Source organism: Montipora foliosa, chromosome 13, assembly GCF_036669935.1.
Source record: "Montipora foliosa isolate CH-2021 chromosome 13, ASM3666993v2, whole genome shotgun sequence".
Taxonomy (NCBI): Eukaryota; Metazoa; Cnidaria; class Anthozoa; order Scleractinia; family Acroporidae; genus Montipora; species Montipora foliosa.
Genome location: NC_090881.1, coordinates 22184589 through 22202088, shown reverse-complemented (window position 1 = coordinate 22202088; position 17500 = coordinate 22184589). Strand labels below are relative to the sequence as shown.

The 17500-nt window shown below is 38.0% G+C and overlaps 1 long non-coding RNA gene across 3 annotated transcripts in view; it reads left to right on the top strand.

Moving 5' to 3' along the window:
* Nucleotides 1-1008: 1008 nt before the first annotated feature.
* LOC137983656 (uncharacterized) overlaps nucleotides 1009-17500 on the top strand; it is a 22834-nt gene continuing 6342 nt past the window's right edge. For 2 of the 3 annotated variants that reach the window (XR_011118979.1, XR_011118977.1), the window contains exons 1-3: nucleotides 1009-1221; nucleotides 3930-4008; nucleotides 5910-6038. This is a non-coding gene — a long non-coding RNA (uncharacterized lncRNA). Of the gene's footprint in view, nucleotides 1222-3929; nucleotides 4009-5909; nucleotides 6039-16912; nucleotides 17104-17500 lie in introns of all 3 variants that reach the window. The other variant, XR_011118978.1, reaches the window with a different exon arrangement.

The window sequence follows — 17500 nt, the reverse complement described above, 5'->3', positions numbered from 1 at the left end:
TAGACACAACTGAGGTGGCACGCCAGCACATATTTTTTCCCTAGTCTCGCAGTTGCTAATGAGATTTTACCAAACCCTGTCAGGGGCGTAGTGTCCTTTACTCAAATACGCACGTGCGTACTTGAGAAATTGATAGGATTTAAGAGATTTTCTGTTATAAGTAAAAGCCCTCCGAGGCCCTCACACAGTGCCAGTCTCATCACCAGTCCCCGTTTATTTTTGAAGGAAGGTTATGATGATGATGATGTAACAGAGTTTGCGACGTCTTTCCCTTTGCTTAAAAACCCCCTGTTTGTGTTGCAGCTTGCTGAAAACTCTGGAGATGGATAAAATAAACAACTAACTGCTACATTTGCATTCGCATATCTTTATGGAAATGTCCGTCCTTAGAAATGGCATTTGCGAGAGCCTAAATTTCAAAATGCCCCCAGACCCCCAACAAGTTTGGAGTGCCTTTGGCGCTCGAAACATTCTTTGTGTGCGTACATCTTCAAAATCGCACCCTACGCCCCTTCCCGGGGCTCCTGGAATCGTAAGGTGCTGTGTAAGATACTCACAATAATGGACCTTACTGGCTGCGCACAGTCAACTCTCGAGGACATGAAAATCCGCTCTACAAAGGGATGTTGAAGGAAATGGATCATGGATCCCATCGAAATCCGTTGATGCCACACTCTGGATCCCAAATTTCAAAGCTTCACATTCACAACAGGCTAGAGTTAAACGCGATCGTCAATTTATATATATTGGGCACGGATCTACCCTTCAGGTACCACGATATTGTTTATTAGTGTTTTCCATGTATTTTGATATAGACCCAGAAAGCCCCTTCGTCAACATGGACAGAGGTGCTTACTGGATTGTTACATTATATGAATTGAATAGATCAGCTCAAAGCAAAGATTTCACATTTTGGTGGTGACAGTCTTACCACCCTTCCCTCCCCACCCTGAATTACACTGAAAATAATTATTATAATTATTATTATGCAAATTTCGTGCACATGGTGTTGAGCGTACGAAGAACCAAACTTTCCGTTTCTTGTTCTCTTTTTCGTTGGTTTAATGGCGAATAATCATCATCTTAGTACGTCAATGAAACGACAAAGGTTTGAAGTACCAAAAGATCACAGTCTTATGCTAAGAAAGTGTGAATTCCTCAACGAATTTGAAGACATTCATTCCACCATTTTGTATGGCGTTATCTAGCTGCATCATCCAGGTAGGCTTAAATGGTTCTGGAATTTTATTTTGTTGTCTATCTTTCCTGAGGACTTAATAAGAAAATAATTATTATTTTCGTCGACTAAGGGGAGCAATAAGCTACATGTCATTTGAAATAACTTGCTTGCATTGCATGGTCGAACTTTGTATTTCTCACCAACGTATTGTGCTGGTGCACTGCTTTTAAATTTTCAAACTGGTTTAGTTTTACGATGATTCTTATGTAGTTGACAGCAACATAATTTCACTATATATTTTTTTGTCAATAAGGGTTAAAAAAATGGTTTGAAATGAAGGAGAAGCTTGAAGTTGTGTAAGGGAAACAATTTGAGGGGGATTATGATTGAATTGTACCTGGACTCAAGTATTTTCTGTGGTTTTGCTTGAGTGCTTTAGTGCTTGAGTGAGGCTCCAGCACTTGGCTAAGTAGCCTGACTTCTGGCTGTTATACACAATTGTGGTCTTATTCACACGGAAGCCCTTCAAGCTAATCCTGCCAATCCGACCACATGCTGGAAAGGTCAGACCACAACACTGGGAATACTGTCTCCTACTCTTTTCGAATAGTGTGTGGGAACTTTAACATCCCACAGAGTTAATGAACAAGGGCTGTGAGACAGGACCTCCGGCTTATCGTCCTTATCCGAGAAGACTTGAAAGTCTAACCATTTGCAGATGTATTTACAAAGGTAGCACTTTCTCCGCAGTTATTTAATTAAAGACCCTGAGTGTTGGTCCAGCCAGAGTTGAACTCACCACGACCTCCCACGTGACATCCCGGTGCTCAACCAACTGTCACCGGTGCGCAGTCTAAGACACAAGTCTTACCTAGTTCCCGTATAATAATCAAAGATATAAAACCGTTTTTGCCTCAACATTTGTGATGCAACCAAAACAAGCTGTCATTTGACCCATGTCCGAGTGCAGGAGAGGCTTGAGCCTGTTCCTGATTTTACATTCATGTACAATACCTTGCAAATTGTTGCAATAATTAATTATTTTCAAGTATCTGTTGAATTAAGCCCCATTTACACAAGCAATTTTTCCTCGACAAGTTTACCTGTCAATTTTTATTGCTCGTAAAGATGATCAACAAGTTTTCCTTTACAGTTTTCCATTGACAAGGTTTCCTTGTTCATGTAGAGGATCAGCAAGTTTCTCTTGACAAATTTCGGGCACTAAAAATCAATAATATCCTAATGTCACATTTTCCTTGTTGTCTGTCTACACGAGCAAATTTCTGACTTGACAATTTTTCCTTGTCAAGGAAAAGCTAGCACGCCAGATTTTCCTTGACAAGGAAAATGTGTTCACTATTCCCCATCTACACAAGCAATTTTTCCTTGTCAAGGCAAACTTGTCAAGGAAAAATTGCTTGTGTAAATGGGGCTTTACAAAGGAACTTTGCGATGTGGACTTGGAGCAGTCCCATTTAGGTCTGTTACGCTGCGGGCCACCCACAGCTCAGTCATTCAGTGGTTTAAATGACTGCTAGTTTGACAAAATGTTTGTGACACTGAAAGTGAAAGTTGGTGCAAAATAGGTATAACATATGTCTGATTCTGGTTAAAGATTCATTTTGCGAATGGAAAATATTTTGAGTTTTGGTGTAATTTAAAAAGTGTTACCGTATTTACCCATGTATAAGTCGACCTTTTATGGCCTCAAAAGAAGCTCCAAAAATCGCCCTCGACTTATACACGGGTCACAGATTTTGAGCCAAGTTCCAGCTAAGTAATTTATTCAAAATTAACATAATAATGTTGTCTTGGGCATAACGAACGCAGTGGACAAAAGCCGACGTACATTGTAAAAGACTTCAAAATGAATGACAAAAGACTTCAAAACGAATGTAAGCAATTCCAGTTGAAATAAAAAAAGGATTTGTCCAACTCTAAATGTTGAAGATACTCACAAGCACAAATATGAAATAGACACTGGAAATTTTCGTTTTCCAAAGGCGGAAAGCTCTATAAGGCATTTCTGTTTCTTTCGAATAAAACACGATCGTTCAACGGCTTAGTAACCTGGCGCAATACCTCGTATTTGCGTGCAAGTATCGTCACTCGTGTTTGCGTGAAAATGCTGGTTGGTAATGATTGTTTTTTATTCTTTATACAAACCTGGCAGATTTAAATGCTTTTGCAAACTTCGTATTGTTTGGTTTATGAGTTTTGTTTTGTTTGTCATTTGAGAAATTGTAAGTGAAGGACCAATTAAACCTTGCACATTTTTGCATCATTCGCAAGTTATTTTCAAAGATTGACTCCTGCTTCTGTGATGTTGCATTGTGCTTATCCTCTAAAGCCCTTTATCCTTGAACAACGAAACAGGTGAGTTTGAGGTTTACATGTTCGATTTTCAGAGAACTTTTTCGAAACTCAAGGACAAAAGGCCCGCATATACAACAGCTGCTGAACAACAAAACTATTAAGCGCTTGAGGCCCTGATTTTTTTGTGTATCCACATTTCCAGAAATCGAAGAATACAAGATTAGTGTCCCATGAACATTTGACAAAGAAATTAAGAAATTGCGTTTTTTGCCATCAAAAATGGGGGGTCGACTTATACATGGGATCGACCTATACACGGGTAAATACGGTAGTTTCTAGTCCCAGAATCTACATGCACTCTCCAACATTTTCCATGCCATCAGTCCGTGACCAATTTTTAAAATGTTATTAATAATTATTATTGTAATTGTAGGATGGGGACATCGCGGAGTAAGAGACTATTACCTCCTTGGAGCAGCGAAGAAAATAAATCTATTGCTGACCCAATGACGGTAAGTTTGGAAAAAAAGTTGTTTGTTTTGTTTATCAAGTGAGGTATAAGGAGAGAGAGCTTGGCAGAAGAACTTTTAGTAATACGGAGCTTCTGGGTTAATCTCTGCATTCTGGTAGTGGTTTAACATCTCAGTTGTGCTTGTAAATGGGCGTTACTTAACACATGAATGGAACGGAACAGAATATACCGGAATAAACCGGAATATGCCGGAATAAGGCAGAATAACACTGGAATGAAACAAAATGAACAAGAACGGTACCGGAATATACCGGAACGAGCCAGAATTAGGTGGAATGACACCCAAGTAAAGCGGAATATAGTGGAATGAACCTGAAAACTTGGTGTTTTAGTTAGCACCGACCGATTTTCGGTTGTTTCTGTCAGGTTTTGTTGTGACACTTGATTCCCTAAGGGAATTGCATGTGTTTTTGCCTTTTGTAACATTTGGAGCACTTCGATCACGAGAAAAATTTGACAGGTATATATGTCGCTAAATGAATAATAATTTTTTGTGGGACGGAACACAATATACCGGAATAAATGGGAATATGCTGGAACAAGGTGTAATGACTCTGGAATGAAACCGAATGACACCGGAATGAGATGGCATGAACAAGAATGGTACCGACATGAGGCAGAATGACACCAGAATAAGGCAGAATAAACCACAAGAACACCAGAATAAAGCTGATTAGTATAAATACGCAGGTAATTATACAAAATCGCGTGCTCTCGTTGGCTCGCTATCTCAGATTATCAGCCGATAATCACCTCGATGGACAAAGTGGCTGGGAGTAGTCGTTTTGCCACTGTAAGTGAAGATGATTTCGGGTTGAAATGTTCTTTTTTTCTCTTTTTTGAAATAATCACCTGTGTATTTATACTAAAACAATTATTCGCCTCTGCAGGCTCAGTGATTATCGGTGAATATTCACTCATAATCACTTCGCCTTCGGCGAATAATTGTTAATTAGCATGGACTGTAATGACAAGGAAACAAAACGTAATTTTTTATCATTCTAGACTGTGAATGAATGAGTATTCAGAATAAAAACAGTTTACAGTAAAGGGGAAGTAACACGGCTTGGAAGGAGTCATGATATGTTCTCACAATTATTCTTCATGTGCTGTATCTACCCGTGTATAAGTTGACCTTTAATGACCTCAAAAGAAGCTCCAAAAATCGCCCTTGACTTATACACGGGTCAAAGATTTAGAGCCAAGTTCCAGCTAAATAATTTATTTCAAAAAAATAGTGTAACTGTGTTGTCTTGGGCATAATGATTCTCTTTGCTCGAAAGAGTAGCAGAGGTTGCTGTCTTTGTGGAGCGGCAAAACTTCACCTCTGCAATTCGTCATGTTGTTCGATACTATTTGACTTCAAATAGAAATATTTTAAGCAAATATAGACATGACATACTAGGATAAAATTATGAAATGATAAGTAGAGAATGCATTCAAATCAGGACCTAAAAGATTTATGGCCAGATAGCTTTTGACGAAGAAGATTCTGAAAGGCTTTCTGAGATTTTTCGAATTTTTGAAATTTCATGATACACGAAATCACGCCAGGTGTGTGTTTCGTCTAGGGTGAAAATGGGCCTTTAGCCACTAACAATAAATTTCTCAGTGAAAAGGTAAATGCAAAGCCTCAGTTATTCTACTTATAGTTAAGGTACATTTTCTTTGCACTGTTCTTATTTTTTTAGGAGAGCTTTTCAGGTGTTCCTTGTTACAATATAATCCTGAACCCTTTACATCCCTCGGGCGTGTTTCCATGCTCTGTATTGCTTTAGAGACATGTCATTCTGAGATTAAAAATTTGGGGCACAGATGCCATGCTGTTGTATAGTATGAACAAAGGACTGAAGTAGTCTCTTATTCTACTTTCTTTCGAAGGGTGCTGATACTGAAGGTTGGAGATGTAGGCAATAAAGTCAAAGAGAAGAAGATAAAGATGAAGCTTGAGGAAATGGAAGGGTGACATTCAAAGCAGAGGCAAGAGGACATAATTATGTCAGCTTCAAGGTGAGATGAATTTTGACTTAAAGCAGCAGACTTAACTTTTTGGGGGTTAAGATTCAGTGAAAAGGGTGTTTTGATCAAGTTTTTTATTGATTTTGTTTGGCTTTCCCAAAAGCATTCTTCAGTCTGATGATGGTCTGATGGACTATCTGGAAAAAAATGTATTTGGGCAGGCTTTCCTGAGCTAAGCATCAAACAAAACTTGTCAGAGGCTATGGCCACCCAAAAAATAAACTTAATATATTATATGAAAATAATGTTACTCCATCATGCATATGTTGCAGTTAACTTTTGTTTTTCTAACTAGTTGATTGTATTTTTAACTAGGTAAATTTTCCGAAAGCCTGGGGAAAATATTTCTCTCGTGTGCTATTAAAGACGAACACATTTTAGTGATTAGGGTCAAATGCTGAGCTTAGTGATTTGGGTTACTGAGCACTCATTTTGAATGGTTAGCTTTCTTGCAAGGCTAGGGACTTAGGAATTAGGGTTAAGCTTTCAATTTAGTGATAAAGGGTTAGACACTGTCTTTTGAAACAGTTAGCAAATTTCCAGGAGGTGTATGACAACTGCAGACCACATACAGCAGACTGTCTACAAATATTGCTGATAAACAGTATTTAAGTCTAAGCACCCATTTGATTTGCGCTGATAAGCAGTATTAATTTTGAGTCTAAGCATCCATTTTAAAATGGTTAGCTCTCAGTGACTGTGGGTTGGGGTTAGTCTGCAAGTGTCAAGTGTCTGTCAAGTGTTCCAGCTAGGTAAGGGATTGGCACGCATTGTAGTGATTGGAGGAATCACTTATTTAAAGTGTTTAGTCTAAAACAGCCATTGTCATGTTCACTGGATTAAGACTATTGGATTGTAGTGTTGTCAAGGAAAGCATGACACTTACTAGCTAACGTGACCTTGCGAACTATAAGTAGATCAGTTTATATACTTGCCTCATACGAATCGGAAGTTCAGTTGTATTGTTGCTCAATCAAACATGCAAATATGCCGTTTACGTGTTGCATACACAGCAAAAGTATTACGTCATGGGAACTACACGTAGTCCTTTCTTCTACTAGGATTTCATGTAGGATTCTAAATGCCTAGTTCCTCAGGATTTACGTATATATTGATATGTAAGTAAGGCGTTGTGTTCAGGTAAGAATTAGGATTACTAGGACGGAAACATCGTATACTCCCTCACATATTTAATCACGTTTAGCTAACTACTATTATGTATATAATTACTTTGATTTAGCTTAATCAAGTCTTGAGTGTGTTCAAGTCTAGTCTATTGGACTCTGTCTGAGCCGGTAACCCCCGAAGACGGACCAAGTCGAACTACAGCAAGTAGCGTTGACACCTATCCTAATTTGGCCACGTCGTTACCAACACTTTACAACAGGTTCATGGTTATTGGAAGTAAAGCATTCTTTCTCTTGTTGGATAAAGGGATTAGATTGTAAAGTGAGTTGATATGGAAAATTGACAACTGTAAAGAAATTTGAAAGCTTTAGCCCTTCCTCGGAGCTAAACCCTTTTCTGTCTTTCACATAGTAGGACTACTTTTTGTAATGAAAAAAACAGTGATATTAATGATGCCTTTGTCAGTATAACTTGTTTAATACAACAACAACAACGACAACCTTTATTCACACTATTCAAGAAGAATAAAAAAGAAGAAGAAAAAGAAACTATAGAAAACGATATAATAGAAGGTATATAATTGTGCTTACAATTTATGAGTTAGTGTGCAACAGCCAAAGTAGCAAAGCTTTCGAGTTGGCTGCTGCTTACTTACAACTAAAGAATGGAACGAAGGAGACAAATAATAATTAAGACTAAACTAATTCACAAGGCAAAAAGTGTTATGGAAACGGAATGGAGATGTTACATTAAAAATTACTTACAGAAAAGTCAGAAAACAATAATAGATATGATTACAGAGTGAAATTAAGTTGGAAATGCAAAACTATGACTGACATTTGACATTATAAATATTAATTTGTCTCTCAAATTTTCACCTTACAAGAGCAGTATACAACTACCGGAAAGTAACTACATTACAATAACGTTTAAATGGTATTATTTTGTACTGTTACCATTTTATTGACCTCTATCAAAGAGAGGAATGTTGGAGCTGCCATTGGTAGTTGAGCATTTTCTAAGCATGGAATAAGCACATTTTGACAACTGTGTTAACAACTTTCTGGTTGAGTTCTGCACAATTTTCTGCAGCCACTTTTTCATACTTGTGTCCTCTGTGAGAAATTCAACTGTGTACTTGTTACTTGTTTCGGCTCAGATCGATCCTCCTTTCCTGAAAGGCAGAGTTGCTTCTTTGTTTTTTCTTTCAAAAAATGTTTGACCTTGCTGTAAAAATCATATTAAAAATACCAATTTATAGCATGGGAGAGCTTCGACCACAAGTTTCAGTTCTTGTTTGGGTTCAATGTGTTAGCCATTTGATCGAAACTGCAATATCGTGCTTCTCTTTTCCCAGGGAAAATCGAAGACAGATTGGTGTCATAATCTGACAAGAAGTAATTAATTAACTTGTGAAAAAAATCTGACAGCGGTCCATTGTCAACGGACCATTCTGAATGTCCCGTTGCTGGGAGATTCTGAACGCGTCGGTTACAGAAGATCATGCAGTCCCTACATGTATGTCTTCCCTTGGCTTACTTGTGTGACCAAAGCAGGCAGTTCGGCTAATTCACTCAGAAGGGGCAAGCAGTCTATTTGTATTTATAAACATTACACATGAATTTTTCAATTACATTTTATGCTATGCCTTATATATAAGGAAATGCTGTGAGGTTTTCTTGCTAGCCGCTAGTTCATTCTTATTTTGGAAGTGCTAGACATCACGAACACGTAACAGAACATAATCAAACAAAAGAAATAAATACTCACATAGACAACAGGGTTGTATATACGAGCCGGCAGCCGGCGAACTTCGCCGGCTTCTCTGTCAGGTTTCGCCGGCTACTTTCATTGCTTGAAGAGTCAAGACATGTAGAGGAGATGATGTTTATGAGGTCTAAACTACTTGGGCTCAATACAAATAAAAATTTGCAGTGGCTATCTTTTCTGAAAACACATAAAAGACTTCTGACTCAAGGGCAGCAACACGCTCAGCCTGCGTTCACGCATCTCTTACCACAACTCAACTGAGGAACAAAACTAGCCCCTGATCATTCACTAACCGCTCCTTCGTTTTCACTTCGAACCTTTCAGTTGATCATTTATAGCGAACGTGGGAAGCTGAGGACTCGTAGACTTTATTTAAACACTTGAACGTAACGCTCCTTGGAGATCCTACTTGCCAGCGTAAGTGCTCGTCCTCTCGAGGGCATCTCTACGCTTCAACATGACAACGGATCTTTATCCAACGTCACTCTTGATCAACTCTCACTGCTTTACGGAACTCCTAAACTCTTCGGATAAAAACTACATCACTCCTAAACCGCTCGAGTGATTTTCAATTTTCGAAATTACTACAACCAAGTTCCGCAAGCATATTTTCCCGCTAATTACACAATGGAACGAATGTGTGTCATCTTCACACCTAAACAGGATCGAAACATCCTTTACGCCATTGGCCAATTAGTATCCTCCAACTAGATGCTTCTGTGAAGCATACACTGGCTTGCCTGTGGTACGTGCTACAGAAAATCAGAAGGCACTGAATTGTGTGGTATTGAAATACAGCATTCCAGTCTCTGAAGAATAACAAATAAAAGAGAAGCGAGAAACATTGGCTTCTGGGCTGACATGTTGATAATTTTCAAGTTCCCTCACAACTTCTTTTCACCACAAGTGTGCCCTATGAGCATCCGAAAACTTTGTAATACTAAACTTCACTGAAGTCAAGCCCTGTTTCGCGGGGTTAGTGTTGGGATGGGAGACCAAAACAATAACCCCCTCATAAAAAACAGAAACATCTGACCGAAAATACTATTAACGCTAACAAATGCGAACTCAGCAAGGTACAGATTCTGTTAGCGTGCTTTATGCAAAACAAATATTGATGAAAAAGCAAATAAATATTGATACACAGTTTTCAGAAAGAGCAAAAGGAAGTTTCCCGGACGGTCGATCGAGAATAAAATATTTACGACATGAAAACAACATTAATTTTGAACCTTGAATATAGATCGTTTTCACTGTCACGCAATAAAAAAAATAAATCAAAAACTATCCAGTGCAAAACGCTAAGAAATTGTTATCTTATAGAAGATAAAGAAATAAGACACTTGTCCAAGTTTTAGGCCTCTGCGTTTCCCCAAACTTCAGATATTCGTCGAAATGTTTCGCAGGCCAGAAAATAGTGTAAACATCTGGAACTGACTTTGGCTATCTAGGCGACTGATTATCACTACTGAAAAAACAAGCATTTACATAAGCACTTTTCCTAATGCTCTAACTTCTAAAAGGGCTCAAAATCATGAGATAAGTATATATTTTTCAACAAACTTGATCGTAGCTTTGTGTCACGCACCTACATAATCCGGAAATTCAAAATGCTCTGGTTTCCAAACGAAGCACGCTATTGAGCTGTGAAATTGTCAACAGATATTGATATGCCGCCTCTTATGCCTGATGAGGATAAAAACTTTGGTGGATCTTTAGTTTTAGATTTTGGAAGGTGATGACGTCACGTGAAAACGATCTATAGAATATAAAAAGTTACGATCAGCGACAAACATTTTGGGAGATTTTTGCTACGTTCAAGTAAATTGCAAAATCGAAAGTGACATGGCCGGAATTCAGCGGGCGCCGTGATTAAGTTACCGCGGCATGTTTACTCGCCAAACAGTGAAGCATCTGTGTCAAATGATGGCAAGATACCGGGTTTTTCTGTCAAGTGTTATAAAGTTTGACAATGAAATGAGCCAAGTCAAAACAAAGATCACAATCGCCCAACTCTTGTTTATGCAAAGTCAAAATTTACTCTCCAAGACGCGTACGACGTTATTTATCACCAGGTAATTCCATCATTTTGGAAATAGCAGCTACTTTATTATTCATCTGCGTCACAAGTTTTCACTGATTTTGGGCCTCATTTTGTTGAAACTCAAGCACGCTTCCAACAGGCCTGTGAACCCTTCCTGCTTACAGAGCAATACTAAAAAACTTCTCCCATATCACATTTGAACCTTAAGCTCGAAAATTCAATACACAACATGATATTATAATTCACAAAGGCAGAAAATACCACAGAATCCTTTTCCAGCGAAAATTTTATTGAAACAAACAACATATTTGCTCTTAGAGGCGAAAACCTCTTCCTATTTGATTGCGTGCGTGAAGACAAGAAACTCAATTGTGTCAAATTACCATGTACTTCAGGTAAATACTGCTCACTTTGATTTCGTCTCGACGGGCGATAGATTGTTGTCGAAGTCCAGTACTCGTCGCTTTTGAGATTCATGCCTAGGTTATCCAACTGACTTTCCATTATTGAGCTCCATAAGGGTATATTTTGTTTAAGGATCCACTAAAACACCATTCGCGTTGCATGACTTTCGACGCCATTGCAGACTAAGTTGATGATTCTACTGTGTCCACCACAGAAATCTACGCAGTTCCACTACCCTCTCGATCCTAAGAAAATACGCGCAGAAGGCTCTATACACAAAGACACCACTTACCAGGGGAGTGACAGGCAAGACTTTTACCGACACGGAAAAAAAAAAAAAAAGAAAACAAACAAACTAAACGAAGACCTCGACTGGGTTTGCCTTATAAGGCAACCCAGTAATCAGCTTCTTTATTTAACAACCAATCAGAAGCCTTTGTTGGTCTAGTCCTTCAAGTATGTGCCATGTTTACAAGTTGTCAAGTGGCAATATTTGCCAGGCTCGTTAGCTCCAGCAAAACCACCAAAAAGATACAAAAAATATCACTCAACTTTTTGTTTATAGGGTTGTATTATTGAAATGTCGCTTCGTCTTTCTTTGAGTAACATGGTTTACTCTAATGTCTGAGTTTCATGGCCCAAAATGCCTGGAAATGCACTTTCCGGCATTCAGTTTTCAAAAATTTTCCCGGCGAGCATGCCCCCGGACCCCCCTAGAAGCGATGGGCTAAAGCCCATCGTATGGGTCCTCCGGACCCACAACCATCTACTTTGCAAAAACACTCCGGCTACTTAAAACCTTAAAGAAAACCCTGAGACAAAAGAACAACAAAACAGATGGCAGAAGGAGAACTAAGACAACACAGTGTTGTTGAGTAAATGAAGTGAAAAAAAAATTCATATGTTCATTATGTGAATTGTTCAGTTAATTTAACAAGTGTTTTTTTTTTAATGTTTTAGTATAATTATAGCTTGGAAGGTTTTTGATATGGTTAGGAAGCTGTCTTTACAATTTATTCGCCATACTGTAGCTACAGTTGTTTGGTTTCCTATCTTTGTTCTGAAACGTGCTGAATTCGATTTGTGAGTAAAACTAAGAAATGAAGGTGCAGTTTGTAGGTGTTATTAACAGTAAGTAGATGCAATAAATTGAGAAATGGTAAAGCATTGTCTGTATCTGGGCCATAGAGAGTGGCAAAGAATATAACTCGAACAATATGGTTTTGTTTTGTTTGGATTTTCTTAATATGGGTCTCATTGGTACTGCCCTAGGAGATTATTGCATGTGATATATAGGGATATATCAGGTTATAGTAAAGTTGTTTTAGTAGATGGAGTGAAACATAGTGCCTAAGCTTACAGTACAATGCAAAAGTAAGTTGACAGTCTCGACTCAATCCTCGTGAGAATCGAGGATTGAGAATCGAGTCGAGGATTGAGACTTGATTCACTCGAAATCAAACTCCATCCTCAACACTCGATTCTCTCAAAATCACTGATGCAAAACATTGTCAATTATTCATACTCGATTCAACTTTTGCGAAGGTGTTACTCCTCGATTAAATAACAACAGGAACTGTTTAATGAGAGAAGGAGATAATGGCTATCGTTCCTGTGAGTCTTCTCTTCAAAACTACAATCTTATGTCGTGGATTAAAATATAAAAGCAAAACAGTGAGCTTTACTGCGCGATTGATTTTATTTTATTTTTATTTCTATTTTTTCCAATGTAAACGTTGAGAAATATCTGCATACCGCATGCCCAACCAAGTAATGCAACGATTCGTGTATTTTTACATCTCTTCGTAAATGAAATGAGTTGAAGGAAAAATATATGGATGGTCGCATCTCGGTGCTAGACTTTTTCACTGGTATCAGGTTTTATTCTTTGAAAACAACAAGTGTTGCGAGGGAACGGAGAATGGCGTCATTGCAGTGACCACCCTGAATGCCTCTAATTTTCCCAGCAGTATGGCGTGATTGACTATTGAAGTCCTTGGCAAAATCTAAAAATACCCCACTTGTGAATAAATAATTATTATTGTCTGTTGATTGTTTAAAAATTGTCTGCAATTTCTGCAATAGCTGGCTAAATGTTGACCTGCCCTTCCTAAAACCAAACTGGTATTGATATGAGATGTCATATTTTTCAACATAGATTGTTAGCTGTTTGCAAACCAGCTTTTCAAAGATCTGGGCAAACATGGACAGTACTGAAATAGGGTGAAAGTTAGACGGCTTAGTAATAGCCCCTTTCTCCACTGGGATCATTTTAGAGGTTTTTAGGATGTTAGGGACAATACCTTGCTCTGTGGGCAGGTTATAAACTGCAGCCATTGCCTCATAAATGTAATTGCTGTCACAGTTAATCTAGTGTGACAGGCCATATACAGGCATGCGTGCCCCTTGCATTTAGTAATATTTTCGCTCACTTGAATTCATGGCAATTAAAGATGATTTTCGAGGAAACTCATACTTGTTTCTGAAGTCCATTCCTTGTCAATGGCAAGCCAGCTTAATACACTGATTTGTCAGGTCTTAGGTTTATGATTACATCACACACTTCATACAGAATATTATATGTCTAAACATAAAGCCTTTGGGGAAATTTCTAGTTATGAATCTAATAAGACTAGAGTTGTTATGAAGTGTTAAATGAGCAGCGATAATGTATTTTTGTGCAGTTTATGAATGTGCGGGAAAAGCAGATGTTAACAAAATAAAATTGGGGTAATCACTCATTTTTAAGCGGGCCTATGCTCCAATGGGGGCCATAAGGATTCATGACTGAAATAATATTTGCCAAAAAGCTTTAAGGAGGCTAAACTATTTTCAATGTCTTATTAGAAGGATTAACTCTAATACTGTTCTGTGTAACAGCAATGTTATGGTACCAAAATGGTTTAACAAAATATGCTTATTGAGGTGACGTAACAGGTCGCCATGGCAATACATTTTATATTTAAGCTCTTATTCTGGAAAGTGATTTGCAGGCTAAGATAACTCTCTTTGCTGTGGATTTAGAGCCATTTTAAAATTCTCTAGTTGTAAAGTTGGCTATGAATCTGCTGCAGAGAGTTTTGTCTGAGTCTACTAATGTTCTTAGGAACGACCGACTGAGCAGAATGCTCAAAAGGAACCACCCAAGAGTGCTGAATCCTTTGTGAAATTTGTTTTACAATGAGATACAAAAGTGAACAAATTTGTAACGGCTACACATTATGGCATTTATTTGAAACGGTCTACATGGTCTACCACAGCTTTTCACTGAGAAAATAATGTGATATCATATTTCTTGCTGTTGCCATGGTAGACTGTGCTTGGATGGTAGACCGTTAGTAAATGGAGTAGATGATATGTACAGGATTTCTAATGGTGTGAACTTTATTATAAACATCTAGTAGTGTGTTGGATTAAGTACAAAAGAAAGTACAGGTAGTTGAATTGTGCTCTTTCCTGGAGGGTTGCGATTTTCAACTATAATGCCGTCATCGCCGTGGTCAAGCTTTTGTCAATTTTTTACACGATGCTCGCGCGCAAGAGCCACTACACTCGGTGCTTACATCTACTGCATCGCAGACAAATTATCATGGTTACACGCTCAGGTCAGGAAACACGAATTTAATTAGATGACCATGTAATACAAAGAGACTATGTGAATTCGTAACATATAAGTATTCACAATATTATATATTCTAGTATTGACCCCATTCGTGTAATTCAGCCTTAGCTGCAAAACGGAAGGAAATAAACACAGTATGATGATGATGATGATGATGTCACCTAGGAACACGATAAATCATATTGTGTTACATAATACAAGCCATGTGTAACTTTCGGAGCATCAGATCTGCAGTGCAAAATACTTTGCTCGCTTTAATTGTTTGGTACAGCGTCTGCTGTTAATAGCGATGAGAAGTCCAAACATGTGAATATCGATGCCACCGTATGTCAGTAATATCCTTTCGTGTTGAGTATAATGTGCTTTGCACTTTGCAGGCAAACTTCTGAAATGTTTTAGAGCTTATACGATATCTAACGATTGTTTCTTAACTTCCTGCTTTTCTACATTGAAAATAATCCCTGTAGGATTCAAATCCAGACTGGCAAAAGTATTGGAATTAATCAGACAAGTTGCAAAATTAGTGGAGACACTTCACCTTCTTGGGGTGTTATTAATTTACCTAGTATATACTATACTGGAGCCCCCCCCTTATGAATGTTGCTAGAAATACAAAAAAATGCTGAAAACTTAAACAGTCAATATTGAAAGGGAGAAAGGTAGGGGGGAAGAGGGAAAGTTGGAACTGTAGATATGGCTTGTATTGGTAGCTAGAAAAGCTGTTTTTTTATGGTAGTTTTTCACTAATTTTGCAACCTGTTGTAGCATTTCCATACATAGATCATTTACATACATTAACATAGATAGAGCAAGAACCTTTAAGAGGACATGAAACATAAGGAAGTAGTAATGATAAACTGTTGCTAGAGTGTTATTAATGATAACTGGTAATTTTTAAGATAAACATTGAGACATCTACATAATCATCCTCATCACCAAGCACTGTAAGTAAAAATTGGTGAATTTTGTTTTTGAAAGGTTTTTTCCTAAGTTTGTGCAAGTCAGGCTTTGGGCAATTCCATAGTTTACATGTAGCTCCAAAAATGGAAAGCGAATTTAGTTGAATACTCAGTCTTGATTTGTTAACATATAAGTTAACAACATTGGAAAATCTATTGCTATATGAATGAATGTCAGATGAACAGGTGAAAAGATGACAGATATTCTGAGGCGCAGAATTGGGAGATATGTCATGCATAAGAGAACCTGTTTCAAAATAAAGCATATTGAGGAGTAAAACATTAGCAGAGACATACTAAGGAATAGCAAAGAACATTAGCCAAAGAGCTCATTTTGTAAAATAAAGATCTTCCTCAAATAAACCTGTGCAGCTTGACCCCAGGCAGCAATTCTATAGTTTAAGTATATGGGGAAAGTAGAGAACCATCAGTTCAGATTGAAGTATTGGAAAGGACAGAGTGCCTTGACTGTGCAATAATTCCAACAACTCTGCCAATTTTAGAGGTAATATAATCAAGATGATACTTCCATGTTGAGTTTTTATGGATGAGCACTCCCAGGAACTTTACATGCTCCATGCATTCAAGAGATGTATTACTATTTGAGGCATTAATTATTCTTATTCTTACTCTTCTTCTTCTTCTTCTTCTTCTTCTTCTTCTTATTATTATTATTATTTATTTTGCTTGGACTACTTACATTACGAACACTACTTACTATTTACAATTTTGAAACTACTTACAATAGAGTACTAACGTTATTGCAATATAATCACTACTTAGTGATGGTATTTACACAGTTTATAATACTAATACTAATTAACAACTGCCTCGCAAAGTGGAGGTTGAGTGCCTGAGACATCCAGGAACTTCCACTATTGGCAGCCAGCTCCCAGATGGATACCGCTCCCATGGCTGGCAAATCCAGGCAACCCAGCCATGAGCCCCGACGTGGAGGGAGAAAGCAGGCACCCGTCACACTGATAAACAGTGGAGAAAAAACAGCCTCCAAGGAATCCCCACGCTCAGAAAACGCTGACTAAAATGCCAACAAAACTGCTACAACGCCCTATCCAACACGAAGAATCCTGGCACATGCGCATATCTAACAAACTGCTGACCGCGAAGGTAGAACTTGTGTTCCTAGTTGTTAACTCCAATAAATTGCATTTAACTGCATTTAATTACGGGATGCATAAAATACAATAGAATTACTCAGACAAACAAGACATAAAATGTAATTACTAACTACAGGAACTGACCTACTGACTTACTTAAAATGTCAAGACATTTACTCAGGTTAAGAAATTGGACCACTTTTTAACAAAAGCAGAGGCACTGTTATCTATCCTTCTATTAATCTGATAGTTACGCTTTTTGGTCAGCTTATTTGCATGTAACGAGTCACAGACTATCTGCAAGTCGATGTTGATTACACTTTCCAGTGACCTCAAATTCTTGTCAGCATACAGCAGGTTTGTATCATCGTCAAATAAAATTATAATAAGAAAGCTTCGCAGAAGAA